The sequence below is a fragment of the Mya arenaria genome, chromosome 12, assembly GCF_026914265.1.
Source record: "Mya arenaria isolate MELC-2E11 chromosome 12, ASM2691426v1".
NCBI classification, from domain to species: Eukaryota; Metazoa; Mollusca; class Bivalvia; order Myida; family Myidae; genus Mya; species Mya arenaria.
Genome location: NC_069133.1, coordinates 54,021,150 through 54,042,861, shown reverse-complemented (window position 1 = coordinate 54,042,861; position 21,712 = coordinate 54,021,150). Strand labels below are relative to the sequence as shown.

General features: G+C 36.0%; 1 protein-coding gene across 1 annotated transcript in view; it reads left to right on the top strand.

Annotated features, from left to right (window-relative positions):
- The window catches only part of LOC128210336 (DNA replication complex GINS protein SLD5-like), a 48,021-nt gene that overhangs the window by 22,528 nt on the left and 3,781 nt on the right, over positions 1–21,712 (top strand). The window lies entirely within an intron of this gene.

Genomic DNA, 21,712 nt, shown 5'->3' with positions numbered 1-21,712 from the left:
GAAACAAGGGATAATCGTAGTATAAATGAGTTGAATCATAGTGATGATGATCATGCTTGATATCCGTGTCAATGGCAAATTGTTACGTAGTTATGAAAGCAGGTTATAAAAGCCACTATGAAAGCACCAACCAGTTAAGAACATAAAATGATTGTCGTGATTGTTTTTAGCTTGACTATTCGAAGAATATGGAGAGCTATACTACTAACCCAAGCGTCGGCATTGGCGTCATCCCTTGGTTAAGGTTTTGCATGCAAGCACACATAGGTTAATATCTCAGCAACTACTTGAGGTATTGCTTTTAGACTTTATACAATGGTACTCAACCATCCAACCTACTCAATTAACCAAGTTAGATAACTCTAGTTTGCATTTAATGCAAATAATTGCCCTTTATTATTCTACTTAGAAATTCTGGTTAAGGTTTTGAGTGCAAGCACACATAGGTTAATATCTCAGCAACTACTTGAGGTATTGTATTGAGACTCGATACAATGGTACTCAACCATCAAACCTACTTAATTAACCAAGTTAGATAACTCTAGTTTGCATTAAATTCAAATAATGGCCCCTTTTTTTGACATAGAAATTCTGGTTAAGGTTTTGCATGTAGCCACTTTTAAGTCAATACCTCAGCGAATACATCATGTATTGCATTGAAACTTTACACACAGGCTCCCAATTATTTAACCTTCTTCTTTAATCAAGTAAGATAACTCTATCTTTCATATTATATAATTTTTGCCCCTTTATTATGCGGCTTAGAAATTCTGTTGAAGGTCTTGCATGTTAGCAAACATAGGATAATATCCCAGCAACTACTTTATGTATTGCATTGAGACTTTATACAATGGTATTCAACCACCCAACCTAATTGAATAACCAAGTTAGATAACTGTATTTTGCAAATAATGGCCCTTTATTATTAGACTTAATAATTCTGGTTAAAATTTTCCATGTAACCACATTTATGTTAATATCTCAGCACATCATGTATTGCATTGAAATCTAATCTAACAGTGATCCATGCATGTTTCGCCAAAACTTTTGGCGGCGGAATAGTCGAGCGCGCTGTCTCTGTGACAGCTCTTGTATTACACGTGTTGGTCCTTCTAAAAGGATGGTTTAGTTGTTACAGCTGGCTGCCAGGAGATTTGTTAGTTTTGCAAAGTTTGTCTCACAAAAAGAGAAACAACGAAAACAAGGATAAATTATTCATATAAAAAGTAGACTGTGATGGGTAATAGTGATATTTTGTTTATTGTAGGCTTATTTGTGCAAAATTGTTGCCATGTGATTTAAACATTTGATATGGAAAGAGTTGAATTTGGTGCTGACTTGATTTGATGATTTTTTGCATGTTTGATGAAAAACATAATGTAACTGGATGCAATAATATCTTACATATTAAGTAGTTGCATTTTATGTGCATAATTAACTGATAATTTTTATTTTGTAATTGAAATTGTTGTATATCTCAAATGAGTGATCAATATCATTTGCATTAATAACACACATGACATGAGCTGAGATGCAAGATTTTGGGCCTTCAGGAATATTTCTTACAAATGAAACAACATCTAACCCTTACCGTAAACCTTACCTCAGATTTATTAAAATTGTTAATGTCAAACATTTCTTCCAATCTTGTTTCCTGAACAGTTATGTATTGTTGTATTATTATACCCCCCAAAACAAAGTTTGGGGGGGTATACTGGAATCGGGTTGTCCGTCCGTCTGTCCGTCCGTTTTTTTTTTGTCCGGGATTCATCTTTGTCGTTATTGAACAAATCTTTTTCAAACTTTCAGATATTAATGGCCATGATGTAAACTTGCGCCTCTGTGAAATTGGTACGGGTCACATGACCCTGACCAGAGTTATCTCCCCTTGATGTGTTAAAGTAGGCAAAATAAGCCCTGTCCGGGATTCATCTTTGTTATTATTCAACAAATCTTTTTCAAACTTTCAGAAATTAATGGCCATGATGTAAACTTGCGCCTCTGTGAAATTGGTACAGGTCACATGACCCTGACTGGAGTTATCTCCCCTTGATGTGTTAAAGTAGGCAAAATAAGCCCTGTCCGGGATTCATCTTTGTTATTATTCAACAAATCTTTATCAAACTTTCAGAAATTAATGGCCATGTTGTAAACTTTCGCCTCTGTGAATTTGGTACAGGTGACATGACCCTGACTGGAGTTATCTCCCCTTGTAGGCAAAATTAGCTTTGTCCGGCCTAACTCCAGGGCAAACAACCTAGACATGGAGGGGTGGGGGGTATTCGTTAGCCTATGGCTTACAGTTCTAGTTATTTTATTAATTTACAACAATCCACTTAACTCATGTTTCCATGGTAACAGTTTTTTTCACCACTTGTTTTGGCAAAGTTGACATTGTCCTTTTCAAAAGACTGGAATTTTGGTACAGGTGACATGACCCTGACTGGAGTTATCTCCCCTTGTAGGCAAAATTAGCTTTGTCCGGCCTAACTCCAGGGCAAACAACCTAGACATGGAGGGGTGGGGGGTATTCGTTAGCCTATGGCTTACAGTTCTAGTTATTTTATTAATTTACAACAATCCACTTAACTCATGTTTCCATGGTAACAGTTTTTTTCACCACTTGTTTTGGCAAAGTTGACATTGTCCTTTTCAAAAGACTGGAATTTTGGAAGGTAATGTTCATATAAAAAACAGGGTATGTAAGATATGTGCTTGAATCAGAAAGCAATACTTTTCTAGCACTCTGGAAAGGCATTTCCGATGAATTCAGCTGTGCTGGAAAATTACATCTGGCACCCCCTATGCCAGATGAGTCATGCACTGTGACATAATACTTTTTGAATTCTTTTATTACATTCTTTATCTATTAAATCATAATTATATGATTTCATAGATGAGTTCCATAGTTCCATACAGAACTAAAAAAATATATCTTCAAAACAAAACAAAATAACTCTTAAAAAGAGGTGATACTGAAGAAACTTCTTGACGTATGCAGTGAATAAAAATCACTGTGCGTCACAGACAAGAGTAGACATCGCACACACTTTTTGGTGAAATGTACAAGAATCCTTTTTTATGCCCCCCTTCGAAGAAGAGAGGTATATTGCTTTGCACATGTCGGTCGGTCAGTCCTTCAATAGACCAAAGCTTGTCTGAGTGATAACTCAACAATTCCTGGACGTATGGTCATCAAACTTGACATGAAGGTTGGGCCTGACCAGTAAATGACTCGTATTGATTTTAGGGCTCATAGGGTCAAACGTCAAGGTCAGAGGGACCTTTAATGGTAAAATAATTTTAATGCTTGTCCGAGTGAAAACTCAACAATGCCTAGACCTATGGTCATCAAACTTGATATGGAGGTTAGGCCTGACCAGTAGATGGCCCCTATTGTTTTTTGGGGGTCATTGGGCCAAAGGTCAAGGTCACAGTGACCTTGAATGGTAAAAGGTTGTCCGAGTGATAACTCCATATTGCCTGCACCCATGGCCCTCAAACTTGACTTGGAGGTTGGGCCTGACCGGTAGATGACCCCTATTGATTTTAGGGGTCATTGGGCCAAAGGTCAAAGTTACAGTGACCTTGAATGGTAAAAGATTGTATGGTGATAAATCGACAATGCCTTCACCTTTGGCCCTCAAATTTGACTTGGAGGTTGGGCCTGACCTGTAGATGACCCCTATTGTTTGTAGGGGTCATCAGGCCAAAGGTCAAGGTCACAGTGACCTTGAATGGTAAAAGGTTGTCCGAGTGATAACTCAACAATGCCTGCACCCATGGCCCTCAAACTTGACTTGGAGGTTGGGCCTGACAAGTAGATGACCCCTATTGATTTTAGGCGTCAAAGGTCAAGGTCACAGTGACCTTGAAAGCAAACTCGACAATTCCTGGACCTATGGTCATCAAACTTGACATGAAGGTTGGGCCTGACCAGTAGATGACCCCTCTTGACTTTGGGGTCATTGGGCCATGGTCAAGGTCACAGTAACCTTTAACGCAAAAAAGTTGACAAATCTTCTCCCAGTGATATCTCAACAATGCCCGAACCTATGATCATCAAACTTGACATGGAAGTTAAGCCTGATCAGGAGATGACCCTTATTGATTTTAGGAGTCATTGGGTCAAAGGTCAAGTCCACAGTGACCTTGAATGCGAAAATTTGACAATGACTGCACCCATGGCCCTCAAACTTGACTTGGAGTTATGTCTGACCTGTATATGACTCTTATGATTTTAGGGGTCATCGGGTCAAGGTCAAGGTTACAGTGACCTTGAACGAAAAAAGCTTGTCTGTGTGATAACTTGTCAATGCCTGCACCCATGGCCCTCAAACTTGACATTTACATTTTTGGTGACCAGCTGATGACTTCTATGGATTTTGAGGTCATAGAGTCAAAGGTCATGGTCATAACACACTCTATCCTCAAACTTTGAATGGTCATAATCTTAAAACTGCCTCAACAGCATCCAATGTCAGTGGGAGTTTATCGCCTGATAAAATAGTGCATTAATGGCACTTAAAGGAGAGTTATAATGATCCTGGTGTTATTGGTGCCATGTTCAATTACTACCAGTGCTCAAGCTAAGAAAAGGACAGGGTAGAGTTTTGGAAGGACCAAGCAGCTTTTCAGTGCAAGTGGGGTTGGGTGTGGGAGGGGGCCACTCATTTTTCTTTTTTAAATCCAAATAAATGCATTTTCCTTCATTTACAGGCTTAAACAGGTTTTTTGGGGTGGCAAATGCTACCTTTCTGAAGTCTCCTTTTGTGCAATTTCACATCTTTCTCATTAAAAGCATCTAAAATAGTAAAAACAGAGACAGCTAAAAATTGGATACAATTATAATAGAATTTATACACGCGTGCTATAAAATCATTAAGTGAAGTAATTGTTTTGGTAGGATCAGAATAGGATACGAATGTTAACATTCGGCTCCGCTGTTATATAATTGTCTTCTATTAAATAATATTTAATTTGCTGAAAAACCAAATGACATTGAAAATCACAGTCTTTAAAAATTTCCTTAATTTAGTGTAGAACATTGAAAATAACGGACTCCAAAAAGACACTAAGAAAAGCATAAAAACATATTTTGGAGTACAAAGCATTTTTTCATCATTAACATTCCACAAATCAACCTTATTTTTTAAACATTTATCAATAAGTGACGAATTTCATTTTCTTTAGGCCACGTTGTAATTGTTAACAAATATCTTGGATGCGGTCTGCTTCAAAAGCAAACATGTTAAAAATGGCGTGCCTGGTTTGTACAGTTCAATTATCAATTGTTTTCAAATGTTTGTTAGTGCTTTCAACATTTTTTTTATCATCTCTTTTCTTCTATCGCATTTCACAAATTTTTCTCATTTAAAGAGGTTGTTCTATATACATTCTGATTGGCTGACATTCAATAGCTCCGCCTCATGACAACATTCCACTAATTGGCTGTTACGCTACCCATTTATCGGATGAAAGATTTTCAATTATGAAAACACTTGTCTACTCATTACAAAAATACCCAAGAAACTAATATGAAAAGTACAAGGCACATGGGAAGATGAAAAGGCACAGCACATTTTGGGCAGTCAAAAGGGCAGCATGACATAGGCGGTGTGCTCAAAACATCAAACAAAAACACTACTATCATGTGTATTGCGCAATATGTTGCAAATATACCAGCACATTACAGGGTTACGATCTTAGGTGATGATTCTGAAAGAGATGGCAAACATCTTAGAAAATGAGAGAAGGAAAGAGAGACCCTTGAAACAGACAGGCCCCCAGTTAATCAGCTTTGTAAGACAAAGGGAGAAGAAGCCGACAACAACAACATGTAGCAACATCCTACAAGAAGTTTCCGGAGGAAGTGGCCCATGTCACCCTTCGGCCAGACATAGTTCTTTGGTCCAGGTCTCCAAAGCTGGTTGTATTGGTGGAGCTAACAGTACCCTGGGAAGAGAGATGTGAGGAGGCATACGAGCTGAAGAAAGGAAAATACCAAGACTTGGTAGACACATTTAGAGAGAGGGGTTGGAAGACATGGATCTTCCCAGTGGAAGTTGGATGTAGAGGATTTCCATCACAGTCTGTGTGGAAAATGCTTGGAGCTGTGGGCATCAAGGGACGAGTCAGAAGACCGCTGTCCACACTCTTGGGAGAGCTGCAGAGAGGGCATTCAGTTGGCTCTGGCTACGACGCAGTGAACCGACTTGGAAGCCAACATAGACGAGGTAGTGACTGATCACCACTACCTGCCCTGCCATCTAGTGGGTGTACCGAGATAAGGGGCGAAACACCCAGTGACAGATGGGCACTCGGCTGAGGATGTCTATGTTAAGCAGTACAGCTGTATCTTCACAACTGAAAATAAAAAGGCACTACCAGGATAAAAGGCGATGAAAGAGTTGTAAAAAAGGCATTTTCCAGTTTTTAGAGAGAAGGGGGAAATGAAAATGGACATGAGCTGACTGCCCTCATAAAGCAGGCTAGCTGGAGTACTTTACTACATAGTTATAGAAGCTGGTTTATATTACTATTGAAGAAAATGCACTTAAAAAGCACTCCCTAGATAAAAACATTACGTGACTGTAGGGATGTTGTTTTCAGCTAATGTTGTTCCTTCTCACCTAAAGGATGGTTTAGTTGTTACAGCTTGCTTCCCAGAGATTTGTCTGTTTGCAAAGTTTGTCTCACAGTATGTGTTACTGCAGGAGAAACAGCGAAAAACAAGGACGAAGTGTTTAAATATGACATACTATGTGATGGGTAACCGTGAAATTTTGTTCCTTATAAGCTTATTTGTACAGCTTTGTTTCTATGTAATTAAAACGCTCGGGAAAGAAAGTATTTTATTTCGTGCAGACTTCATTTGATGATTTGATTTGATGAAAAACATGCAGTAATATCTAAGATGTATTATCCCATTTAATTTGCATTATTAACAGATAATTTATATTTTGCCATTGAAATTGCCATATATATCTTTAATGAGTAATTCCATTTGATTTACACCAAAAACAAACTTGACATGAGCCATGATGCAAGATTTTAGCCTATCAGGAATATTTCATACATAATTTATGAACTATTGGTAAAAATGTCAAATTTAATGAATTTGTTAATCTTTAAAAAAACTATCAAATGACTGGAATTTTGAGAGGTTATGTACAGATTGGTAACAGGGGAGGTAAGCTATATATTTATATGAGTGGAGGATACCTATCTATGGGAGTCAGTGAGACTAAGTTTAAGATTGAATTCAGGGGAGATAAGTTGTAGATTTGAATCAGGGGAGTGGAGTTTCAAATAGGAATCAAGGAAGGTTCCACAGTAAGTACAGTAAGTTGTGTGGAATGGTGTAGAATGGAATCAGGTGAGGTAAGCTGTAGATTTGAATCAGGGGAGGAAAGCTGTGTATTTGAATCAGGGGAGGTAAGCTGAAGATTGGAATCAGGGGAGGTAAGCTGTAAATTGGAATCAGGGGAGTGGAGGTAAGTTTTAGATAGGAATCAGGGACGGTACCATGGTAAGTTTTGTAGAATGGAATCAGGGGAGGTAAGCCATAGATTGAAATCAGGAGAGGTGGAGGCAAGTTTCAGATTGGAATAAGGGGAGGGGAGGTAAGTTTCAGATTGGAATTAGGGGAGGGGGGAGGTAAGTTTCAGATTGGAATAAGGGAAGTGGAGGTTAGTTTCAGATTGGAATCAAGGGGGTGTGAGTTGTTGAATGGAATCAGGGGAGGTAAGTTGTAGGATGGTAGCAGGGGAAGTAAGTTGTTGAAAGGAATCAGGGGAGGTAAGTTGTTGAATTGAATCAGGGGAGGTAAGCTCTTGAATGGAATCAAGGGAAGTAAGTTGTTGAATTAAAACAGGGGAGGTAAATACTTGATATAACAGTGAAATAATTAAATTTGAAGTTTTAACAATCATGTTGTTAATGGTGGCAATGTTAAATCACTACAGAGTTAAAGAGCTGGTTTATACTACTACTTAAGAAAATGCACTTTTAAAAGCACTATCAGGTCAAAAACTATGTGACTGTATAGAAGTTGTTGTTTTGCTGGTGTTGGTCCATCTCACGTAAAGGATGGTTTGTTACAGCTTGCTTCCCAGAGGTTTGTTGTTTGCAAAGTTTGTCTCACAGTATGTGTTACTGCAGGAGAAACAGCGAAAAACAAGGATGAAATGTTCAAATATGACATATACTGTGATGGATAACTGTGATATTCAGTTGGTTTAGGCTTATCTGAACAGCTTTGTTTCTATGTAATTAAAACACTTGAGATGGAAAGAGTTGAATGTGCTGCAGACTTTTACAACAAAGAAAATTAGAAATGAGCAACATCATGTCACTGGATGCAATATTAACTAAAATGTTTTATTCCATTTTATTTCCATAATTAACAGATATTAAATATTCAGCTATTGAAATTGTCTTACATCTTCAATGAGTTATTCCCTTACATTTGCATTATAAACGCACGTATGCAGTGATGCGCACATATGCAGTGATGCGCTATTCAGGTCCATCAGATAGACTGGTTTCAAATGAATTAATAATTTGTAACAAAATGGGAATATTTATGAAATTTTACTTTTTGCTTTAGAAATGATGCATTGTCATATCATAAACTTCAGGATTTAAAACAATAAACTCATGTTTCCATGGTAACCGATTTCTTCTACACCACTAAATTTTACAAAATTGACATTGTCTTGACCTGATTATTTAAAAATATGAAGATGATTTGTCAAAATTTTCTTCATTTTATCTTCATAAGGATTCCATGTTAGATTAAAACTAAGTCAGAATAATTATTAATATGATAGTTATTCCTGTTGTGCTTTTAAAAGTACTTTTGCTGTGACATCATGTGTGTGACGTCAAATCTAGCACATCAAATTTGCATTGCATGGTCTTTCTTTCAATACCATATCTTATTAATCTTAATCTTATCACAGTGGTCGAAATTAACACGAGCCCGCAAGCCCAGCACTGGTAAATGTCTTCCGGGCTTGCTCAAAATCTAAATTTTATATAGCAGGGCTTGTTCAAAAATTTGATGCCAAGCTTAAGTATATGAATTCGGGCTTGTTCATCCAAAAGTCTAATTTCAATGGTTATCATGAATTTTTCATCATCATGACTACTATTACTGAAATATACAATAAAATAAGAAAACAAAATATATGCCTATTGACTGAAAAGGGTTTGTCTTGTGTCAAAGCTTTTATAAAAGTAACATTAATTTTTAAGACCGAAACATAATTTATGGTATTTTGTTATGGTTCAAAGGTTGAAATAGAAACACTGAAGAAAATGTTGTAAAGAGGACAGTTTTCTTTCACTGTGGTTTTAATAAATCATTACAATAACAAGATATTGTCAGTTACACATGTTATTGCAACCACAGACCTTCGTGGCTTTGAACTGTTTGGACATCTTGTTTTGTCACATAAACTTGCCAACAACAGTCTGATTTGATTGATGTCTTTAACGCTAGAGTTTTACATGTAATTCATTGTCTTTATGAAGGATGGATGGCTTTTTTATAGTTGATTAATGAGAAAACATATGTACAGCGATTACCAAGACACAGTTATACGCTTTGACATAATTTACACACTGTTGGATATCTGGTGGCTGAGTTGCTCCTTTCTTGTAGAAAATAAAGACTAAGACGGTGATGGTTTGTTTTAGTGTAAGATGGCAATATATTTCAGCGAGTGAAAACCAAAAGTCATATTTTACGAATAAAATATTTACTTCTGGTGTTCATGAGTTGAAATATATTGCAATCTTTGACTGAAACAAACAATGTTTCTTTTTATTTCATGCTTAAAAAATTTAATGATTTTTCAATTGGAAAACCACACCAGATTTTAGTCTAATGACTTGTTCAACATTTGTTATCATGCGCTAATAAAAAAGATCAATTTAATGTTGAAAAAAACTAAAAAAAATATGCATGGTAAAAAAGATTTATTCAAATGTAATCGCATGATTGAAATGGTTAATTTCAACATTGATACATGACTCTTATTTTTGTACATATTAGAGCCTTATCATGCACTTAGAATTTGTCTGAGGTTTATTGTATTCAAAACAATTATTGGAACTTGATTGTCACTGTCATGTGACTGACTGTGTTTGCATCTTCATAGGTCCTAATGCAGAGAGAAACATAGATATTTACATATATGATTGAATTTTTTTTCCCACCGTTGGGGATCTGTGTCAAGGTCCTGGATGATTCACACCATCTGTGCACAAAGATGAATCATACCCAAGCTGTATGTAAGATGCTTTGAACTACATTGTATTATTGTCTAAAAATATGTTTTGAAAGGAAAGAAAATTGAGGTATTGTGATAGCCTTATTTTTATGGGAGAAGTTGTTCAATCTTGGCCATACCTAAAATTCAATTTAAAATATTAATAGATGTTGCCAGAGACACAATTCACATGTGTAGCAAGCTCCATGACGCCAGTTTAAAATGGGATTGAGTTATGCCCCTTTCCGACTGAAAAACCTAACCCAGAGGAATGTTGGCGTACAAGTGGGTTGTTCTTGTTTATGTGATATTACCATTCAAGTGTCATTTCACTGCATTGTTATTACATAGTACAGTTAGTACTTTAACCTTATCAAGTAACCATAATTTGTTCAGCATGCTCCTTTGCATAGTATTATCTTGTTTTGCTGTTTTTGTCCAATTATCAATCCAATGTCAGCCAGTATTGCCCTGGCATGCTCTACTCTTTGCTATTATTCACCTTCAAACTCTGTTATGGTAAACGCAGAAGATTTCTTACAGGACATTCACCTCACAATCCAATGTAAAGGGCACTATGAACTGCACTATTGGGGACTCCAGGCAATTTGTTGACAGGTTTACATGTTTGCATGTACCTCAACTGACACACATTTGTAAAGAAGTTCACAACAACTGTCCAAGTCTAAGGATAACCACCGCCCACTTTACTAAGTAGCCCCATTATGTCAGAGGTCAAGGTTAGAGTGAAAAACACTTAAATGTTTGATAATTGATGGGGTTTTGATTGATTTAATGCTTTTATTGGATTTTCGGAGAGACTTTTACTGTGAAGACATAGATACAGGACTGAAGATAGGTGCTTTATGAGATTTTGTGGCTATTATTATCCCATTTAAAATAGATAATTGATTGAGTAACCCGAATTCTCATATTTAACAGTCATAAAATTATTTTCCATCAACATTCACAACATGGTTTTTAAGGGCTATGCATATGCTGAAACTGTGTTATTTTGATATATTTTATTTATTGAATAATTTATTATATATGATGTATTTATAATGAAATGAATAAATGACAGATGAAACTTTTATTCATTTTCTCTGCTTGAATAGTATTCACTCAGCCACAGATGCAGACTCAAATTATAGCTCCATATTTTTGAAAATAACGTGGCACATGTCACCTGGTACGTAACTTAAGATAAAAACAAAAAAACTAAAATGTATTTTACCGCTTGACCATTAACTACCCAAATCAGTACAAACTCATTAATATGACCAACACGCTAAACCGGCGTACTCCCCCTCTAAAATCGTCAAAGTTTACTTTTTATATTTATATGGGAGAAAAAGAAGTAATAAATACGCTCATAATGCACCGATTACAAATTGCTGAATTTCCTTACGGAAGTACCCCCAAATCCACATGCAAACAATTTATGCCATGTACTTTCGGTTCTGAGGAAGGGAGGCATCTTAAAAGGTTGCACCACTAAGTTACACCCCCTCGAATGTTAATTCCTTGAGCAGCCCCTGTTTACAGTATATTATTTAACCTCAATGATAGTGAATTAAATTCAAGTAATAGTACTTGCATTTAGTTTTTTTTTGTACGACATTGCCAACATTGCTGGAACATTAAAACAAGCTGATTATCAACCTCCTGTATGGGACATGTAACAGTGATTCACTATTTATGTCTCCTCCATTCATGGGGAGATATATTGTTTTTGCCCTGTCCGTCAGCTAGTCCATCAGTCCATCAGTCAGTCAGTCTGTCACTACGTCACACTTTGTTTCCGCTCAATAACTATAGAGCGCTTAGACCCAGGAACTTTATACTTGGTATGCTAGTTGGTCATGACTAGTAGATGACCCCTGTTGATTTTGGGTTCACTAGGTCAAAGGTCACCCTGACCTTGAGGTGAAGAAATGGTTTCCGCTCGATAACTAAAGATCCTTTGGGTCCAGGAACTTCATACCTGGTATGCTAGTTGTTCATGACTAGTAGATGACCCCTATTGATTTTGAGATCAAAAGGTCAAAGGTCAAGGTTACCTTCAGTTAAAAAACGATATGTTAGCAGTGTTCTTAAGCTTAAAAAATGGTTTCTGCTCAATAACTTAAGTAAGCTTATACCCATGAACTTCATACTTGGTATGCTGGTTTTTCATGACTAGTAGATGACTCCTATTGATTTTGAGATCAGTAGGTCATAGGTCAAGGTCACCGTGACCTTGAGGTGAAGAAACGGTTTCCGCTCAATAACTAAAGAACGCTTGCACCCAGAAACTTAATACTTGGTATGCTAGTTGGTCATGACTAGAAGATGACCCCAATAGATTTTGAGATCAGTAGGTCAAATGTCAAGGTCACCCTGACCTTGAAGTGAAGGAACGGTTTCCGCTCAATAACTAAAGAATGCTTGCACCCAGGAACTTCATACTTTGTATGCTAGTTGGTCATGTCTAGTAGATGACCCTTATTGATTTTTTTATCAGTCTGTTAGTCAGTCAGTTAGTCCGTCAGTCTGTATGTTACACTTTGTTTTTGCTCAATAAATAAAGAACGCTTGCACCCAGGAACTTCATACTTGGTATGCTAGTCGGTCATGACTATTAAATGACCCCTATTGATTTTGAGATCAGTAGGTCAAAGGTCAAGGTTGCCGTGACCTTGAGGTGAAGAAACAGGTACCACTCAGTAACTAAAGAACACTTGCACCCAAGAACTTAATACTTGGTATGCAAGTTGGTCATGTAGATGATCTCTATTGATGTTGTGATCAGTAGGTCAAAGGTCAATGTCACGATGACCTTGATCTAAAAAAATGGTTTCCGATCAATAATTGAATAACACTTGCGCCCAGGAACTTCATACAATGCAAACTTTGTTTACATTTTCCAAGATTAATCAACAACCCTTTTTTCTCTTCACTATTTAATACGGGTGAATAAACCAGACTTCACTGTTGGTTCGTCTCCAGTCCAAAATTACAAATTTCATGTCCATCATTTATTTTTCTCAGCTACGACCTCACAATAGGGGAGACAAGCGCTTTTTCAAAAAAGCAATCTCTAGTTATATCCTTGATATCATTTATGACCTTTAGATTACCGATCAAGCGATAATTGACATGGGTATCTGCACTAATTGACATATTGTCCCATTTGAGTGTCATAAACTGCCTTAAGTAGATGATTCATAGCACGAGATCAGTGCACAGTGATTGGCAGATGATTTAGGATCACAGTTTTGATGATTATTTAAAAAAAAATCAAAAAAATCCATGAATTGAAGAACCCATGAAATTGTCCTCTTTTTTTAATATATACACACGAAATTTCAAATCCACAAATATAAATGATTTCAGAGTAGATGAGGGATGTTTTAAAAATCTGTACACCTTGTATAGTTAAGTATTTTAGTTAATGGAAATTTAAACAAGAGGTTTGCATCATATTTTTATGATATTTTGCTCTTAAAATGAATTTTTTTTATTGCTTGTAAACATAGATTAGAGCTAGATTAGTGTTTCAATAACATGAGGTAAAGCTGAATAAGTGTTTCATGTACATGGGGTTAAGCTTGATAAATGTTTCATGAACATGAGGTAAAGCTGGATAAGTGTTTCATGAACATGGGGTAAAGCTGGATAAGTGTTTCATGAACATGGGGTAAAGCTGGATAAGTGTTTCATGAACATGGGGTAGAGCAGGATAAGTGTTTCAATAACATGAGGTAGAGCTGGATACATGTTTCATTAACATGGGGGTAGGGCTAGATAAGTGTTTGAATAACATGGGGAAGAAGTGGATACATTTTTCATTAACATGGTGGTAGGGCTGGATAAGTGTTTCAATAACATGGGGTAAAGCTGGATACATGTTTCTTTAACATGGGGGTAGGGCTGGATATGTGTTTCAACAACATGGGGTAGAGCTGGATTCATGTTTCATTAACATGGGGGTAGGGCTTGATAAGTGTTTCAATAACATGGGGTATAGCTGGATACATGTTTCATTAACATGGGAGTAGGACTGGATAAGTGTTTCAATAACATGGGGGTAAAGCTGGATACATGTTTTATTAACATTGGGGTAGGGCTGGATAAGTGTTTCAATAACATGGGGTAGAGGTGGATACATGTTTCATTAACATGGGGGTAGAGCTGGATAAGTGTTTCAATAACATGGGGTAGAGCTGGATACATGTTTTATTAACATGTGGGTAGGGCTGGATGAGTGTTTCAATAACATGGGGTAGAGCTAGATTAGTGTTTCAATAACATGGAGTAGGGCTGGATTACTGTCAATAACATGGGGTAGATCTGTATAAGTGTTTCAATAACATGGAGTAGGGCTGGATTACTGTCAATAACATGGGGTAGATCTGTATAAGTGTTTCAATAACATGGGAGTAGAGCTGGATAAGTGTTTCAATAACATTGGGGAAGTACAGGATTGTGCAGCCAAAAGATGTCAAATAGTTAAATATTGAAAGTAATATTCTTCGCTAGTTTCCATAAATATTGATAATGGTTTAATTAAAACATAACACAACAGTATTATATATCAATTACAATTATCCATTTGTTCCATTTTCAAATTTATTCCATTTTATTATTAATTCATGAGTTCATCAGGTATGGACAAAGTACCCCATTATGATTGATGCATCATCTATCAAACATTATTTTAGTCTTTGCCCTGGACCCACAGTGTGGCCTGACAGGCCCCTGTTCCCTACCAAAATTTCAGTATTCTGCAAAAAAAATCCTTTCACCCTAGTTCTGCCTTCCATAACTTTAATGTAGATATTTATTTTTTGGATGTTTATTACAAATTAAACATGTCCCAAAAGGTGATATATATTTATATATAATGTGTTAGCTGAAGTTCTTTAGCTACTTTCACCCATGCAATGTGCTCATTTTTGACAAATAACAATCCAGAGGTAAAATAGTGTTGATATATGTCATACTGGTAACATGTAACAATTTGTTTGTTTTATTTTGTTTCCCAACCTACCCTGATTTCTTGTATTGCCAGTAGACAATTGCTTTTTGACTGAGTTTATGGTATATAAACCGACCTACCTATACCCTATCTTTTTATCTACAGTGAAATCTGAAACAAACAAAACAAAAATAATTAAACAAAATTATGAGTAGGTTAAAGATCAGTTTGAGTGCTGTAAGATGTCCTTGATGATAATGTTTCAAGGCCTGTTTTTGTAGTGGAGTTTCATATATCTTGACATACTTTCGTTTCAAAGTTCAAGATCAGAAATTTCTACAGTCTGTCCTAGGTGACCTAGTTTTTGGATTGCATTTTACCTTCCAGCTATTCACCAGAATTTAATTGAATGTTTTAATGTAATTCAAGAGTTAAGTCTGAAAACATACTACTAAATTTAATGTATATTAAAAGGCAAACTTTAATTATATTTTGACATTCTGGTACATACTGAACTATTAAATTGTAAAAAAAATCCGAGCTATAAATCGAAATGTTTGATGACCTGTTTTGATAACCCAAACTGTTTTTATTCTCCTCAAAAGGAGAGCATATATATCATAGTTTGCCACTTTGTCCGTTTGTCAGTTACACGCTTGACTTGAGAATAACTTAAAAAAATGATGGGGTTTCATTGAAATATGAAAAGACAGTATCCGTAAGTGCAGTGGGCAAGATCCATAATTTAAGCTTCAGATATTGCTGAATTATCTCCCGCGTTCTCCTTTATAGCTTGCATTAATAAAAAAGAGGCCTGTCTGGACCATAATTTATAAAAGGATTTAAAATAGATATATCGCAAGTGTGGAAGACCTTAAATCCCCCACCTTCCAGTTTTACTGAATTATCTCCCCTTTCGGCATTACTTTTTTATCCAGATTTTAACGAAAACCAGGTTAGTAGAAAAAAAAGCAAGGCTCATAACACTGGCTTAGATAAGGGTTGCGGTGAGTTATATCTCTTTTGTGACTTTTAAAACAACAGACAAGGGACGGCTTTTGGCTTTTGCTTCACGGTACTATTGTTGTAATTTCCAAAGCGGGGGTATTCGTCACTGTTCATGATATTTCTCTTAAGGAAATGCTCTAAACTTAAATCATGCTGGAGATAGCAGTTTGTATGTTGTATAAAACGTTTAGAGTGCATTTAAAGGTGAATGAGCGGTCAGGGCAGATTAAAGTACATTGCAGACATTATTTAAATAGCCCAAATCTTTGGTCAATGGTCAAATGAGCTCTTGTAAAAATGGTTAATCAACTTTTGCAAATTACTATAGGATTAATTTACTCCAACCTTTCTGAAAATCAGGGAAATTTATTATTTTCATGTCTCAGACTAAGTGCCCTTGCTGGATGTCTCAGACTAAGTGCCCTTGCTGGCTGGGTGTCTGGCACTCTCAGACTAAGTGCCCTTGCTGGATGTCTCAGACTAAGTGCCCTTGCTGGCTGGGTGTCTGGCACTCTCAGACTAAGTGCCCTTGCTGGCTGGGTGTCTGGCACTCTCAGACTAAGTGCCCTTGCTGGCTGGGTGTCTGGCAGTCTCAGAATAAGTGCCCTTGCTGGCTGGGTGTCTGGCACTCTCAGAATAAGTGCCCTTGCTGGCTGGGTGTCTGGCAGTCTCAGACTAAGTGCCGTTGCTGGCTGGGTGTCTGGCACTCTCAGAATAAGTGCCGTTGCTGGCTGAGTGTCTGGCAGTCTCAGACTAAGTGCCTTTGCAGAATGGCTGTCTGGCAGTCTCAGACTAAGTGCCCTTGCTGGCTGGGTGTCTGGCACTCTCAGACTAAGTGCCCTTGTTGGCTGGGTGTCTGACTTTTAATGAACTTGCTATCTTTTATGGCAAAATAAATCATTTGTGGAATCTTATCCAGACATCTTTTAAAAGGGGTAGATGGGAAGATTTAATATAATTCTTCAAATATAAAGCATGTGGTAAGTTTGGGAAAGCTTTCAACGAATCAATTCCAAATATTTAGTTTGGGCGCATTGAGTTTTTGACAGGTTATGATAAGAATGTTAGGAAATCTTTCCTGTGGCATGAAACCTGATGTGGCCTCATTTTCGACCTATTGTAAATAATATACTGGACATATTAGATTATAAAATTGTTACATTTCTTAAAGTATTAACAAAATAGAGCTTGCAGAAAATGGTATGTTTTAGAAAAAATGTTATTAAGATTCTGCTTTATATGAGACAGGTATCTGTAGCATGAGGTGAAGATGTGCTCATTAGCAGGCAGAAAAGATACAGGGCTCATACATGAAGAATGTGTTTGAGATGCATGACCACACAAGTCTGTATTATTGTTGACAGTATGGTGGTTATACCAGATATAAATCAGAAATAATGGGTTTATTCTTACAGTATTATGGTTGATGAGCAATAAAAATACTGATTTTTTTTCTTGTCAGCAAAAGTTTAGGATCAGTGACCTTATATGAACTAAGTGTCACGGTTTTTGGGGGTCATCTAAGGACAATACCTCGACTATTTAATTTTAAGTTCCTGCTTATCTTGGTGACAGATTTGTGAGTTGATAATGTTTATATTAATATTAATACCTGGTATCTACTTTCCTAAGTTTCAAAAGCGTTGGACGTAAGGTTATCTGATGTCGTCCTTTGAAATTGAAGTTTCCTTATTTAATAAGTTGATCCCTTTTGGGCATTTTGTAAGTTTATTTGTTCTCGGTGAAGTGTTAAATTTATTTAAACTTTGAGTTTATAGCTAATGCTTTTAATTATATTGATAGAGTATCTAACTTAAACTTAATATACAATTACAAACACCTTTCAGTCAGGCTTATCAGCATTGATTGGGCTTATCAGCATTGATTGGCAAAGAAAGTAATTGGTTGACAACTAGCCAAAGATTAACCATGTTAGTGCAAAAACGAATTCTTTTAGCTACTAAAATGGTTCCGTTGTTTGGTAAGCGCTGTAGGCTCAAAGGTAATTACACTCATTCATCAGAACAATCTTGAAACTAATATATTTATAGTTTTTTTTATTGGGATAAAAACAGTTCTAGCTTTCTAAGACGCAGTTACCGTTTTATCCCTTAACCTTCACAGTGTTCTATAAAACATTGTTTGTTATACCTGAAACTGACTTATTCCTAGGTCAAACATTTAGCAACATTAATAACAAACGAGCAATGGTTGTGGGCTATTACTGGCACAAAACAAAGATGTGCTGTTGTTAGTTTAAACTTATATATTTTACAACGATTGTGAAACAAGTTATTGCAACATTATATTAATTACTTTCATTGGCATGATTTTACATGACAGTGTGGTCTTTGTTGCCGGAGGAAACTAGAGTATTATGAGGAAACCCACTTGTCCAGCTGGGTGACCACAAACCAAACTTACATGCGCCAAGGCTTGAAATTGAACCCAGGTCGCCTAATCTAAAGTAGTTCTGTTGTTGACCCGGTCCAACAAGGTATCCAATGTAGAATTATAGCAATCTTCCATCATTTTAAGGGAATTTATGTGCGGAGACAGAAAATTTAGAATACAACCTACATTTTCAGCCAGTGAGATTGCAGACAGGCAACCATTTGCTACGCTAACTCCGTCCATTCTTAATCATTAAGAATTCACTTTATGTCATCTAACTATTATTTGTTTAACATACGAGTGAGCAACACCCTTTCAAAAAAGTGTAGTAAAAAAATTATATGGGGTCACTAGGCATCCAAGTTTAACATTATCACCTGAGGTACAATGAAATGTATAGTGTTGTACGTCAGATGTCATTTCGGAAATTATGTTGTTGTGATTGTGTCCAAGCCCTGTACGCGCTGACGTTTGATATTGAACTAAAAGCAGGCTTAAATTTCAAAACAGTGAAAAATATCAAATTGTTATTTTCACTGTTTGAAACAGTGAAATATCAATTTTATTTCACTGTTAAATCTCTATAAACCACCGGAAAGCATCTAACTAAGATTTTATTTGGTTGCTTAACATCATGTCATTGTATTTCTTTAGCTCATTTGTCTTATTGAAAAAATATTTTATTTATTACTGTTATGCACATGAAGGCAAGATGTCATTGATGGTAGGAGTTGTTCCCCTTTGTCACCTAAATAATAGAGACCTGTATATAATTGCATGCTTTATCACGAGGTGAGATGTTATGACGGCAATTGCCCTTAACTATATTTTTGAAGGGAAATTGATTGTTTTTTTATATGTAAGCTAACCTACTTACTTGAAAGATAACATATTTTCATCAATGAGTGTTTTTCAAGGTTGTGCAGTAACCAATCCTGTCCTGGCTAGCAACCAGATAATCTTTGATAGATGAACGTAGATTACAAGAGTGTTAGGTGAATTTCATTTAAGAGCAGGTTTCCTTATAACAAATCCATTTGTATGTCATCTTATTTGCCTTGATAAGATTTGCAAGTTTGTCTACAAATATACTTGTGTACTACTAGTAAATAGACTGTCATTCACGAGACACAACCCAAACAGAAGATAGCGGCTGTTTTCAAGTTCAAGGTCAACTGCTTGGAGTGAATGGAATCAAGGCCATTTACCAAACAGGTGATCAGGCCTTTTGCAAGTTTGCATATAACTGAAGTAGAAACTAGACTCCTCCATCTTTCATCATGATTTATTGCCGGCCTGGCCTTAAGTGCTCCTTCATTTGCACTACTATCAAAGATGTCATATATCATTGCAGTGATTACTGACAATAGCAAAGGTTGACCTTGGCCTTGAAAGTGACTGTTGAACGGTGTAGGGGTTCATTTTAAATAGGTCTAACTAAATTCTTTGTACATTTTTTTTTTGAAATTACAGAAATATGATTTTTTATGTATATACTTAAAGTTATAATAATTATACTACCTATAATTGAATCCTGTAGAATTCAGGAATCCTTTTTTGTATAAAATAAATTATTATTGGGATTATGCACAATACATATGGAGTGAATAAAATTTTAAAATGAATATACTTATGAAACTTAATGCTCATGTTAACTGTGATGATGCACGTATGCGTCCAATCACTGGCTATTTAAAATTCAATTAAGAGTTATGCCCCTTGGGTATATAAGCAATATAATGATAAGCTTAGCAAGTGTGAAAAGTGTACCCCGGTAATAATTAAAAATTATCTTAATCTGAAAAAAACATAATTTTAAAGGGACTCGCTCATGTTTGACACCATTTTTTTCCCCGGTAATGCATCTGAAAACACTTATACATATTATAGCTATTCTACTTTTTGATACCAGAATTGCAGAAAAAATACACAAAAAAGTATAAACCAATATTCTGGTCTTAGTGGGCAGCGAACCAAGGCCGGTACAGTCAATGAAAAATTATAAAACTGACAAGAAAACCACACGCCAACAAGGACTCATACACAAAAATAAAGATATCTTATCTTTTGCTTATCCAGCATTTTGTTGAAAAGTGTTACTAACACTATTCAAAATCGTGGACTTCAAAGACAATATTTAAGCATATATCAACATTTGTTTTGAAGGGTTCCAGTCGTCAGTATCTTAGATTTAACACTCCTAATGATTTGCCACACTTAATTTAGTCATACAAAAAAAGTGCATTTTACAAAAATATAAGATAAATAACCAGTTGTTGAGGTCTTGCAATTGTATATTGATAGATCTTGTGTAGAACATCTCAAAAAAAAACCCATGGCATTACAAAGATAAAGGTCTTTGACAAAATAGTGGTTACAATTGCAATGTTGTATTTGTTATACTACAAAAAGTATATTATTTATGTTTTTTAAAGGCCCAGTTCTGTTGAAAGCTTGCAACAATGAATTGTCTATATATAAAAGGTACACTAAAAAAACAGATCTATAACATTTTAACCAAGTCTTGTTGTTTAGTATACCTCTATTATTGGTTTGTTTTGAAGTATTGACTGATATATAAAGGTAATTAAGATATTTATCTCTCTTAACAATCATTATTGTTTGACACCGTATGGGATAGGTATTCAATTCACATGGTTGAGATTGCCTGTGCCAGCAAAAATTATTTATCACAGTTAAATCACTTGTAAAACGCATGTTAAAAGATCTAGATTTCGTCCAACTTTATGAATGAAACTGCTGTTTAATTGTAGTTCAAGGTTTGAGTATATAAACTTAGATATAAGCCAGAGTAAATACATCTTGCCAAATATTGTGTCCATGTGAGATTGTATTGTCAATTAATGGGATTGATAAATTATGTGATTATTTACATAGGGTCGGTTCAACAATTGTTGGGTTTGATCGATGGGTATAGATAGTTGTATTGTGCAAACTTTGTTATTAAAGACCATTGCGTTGATCATGGGGTTTCAAGATATAATGTTTTATGACAGTTTTCGGTTGCAACTGGTGCAAACCACTGATCAGATAGGTTGGTTAATGC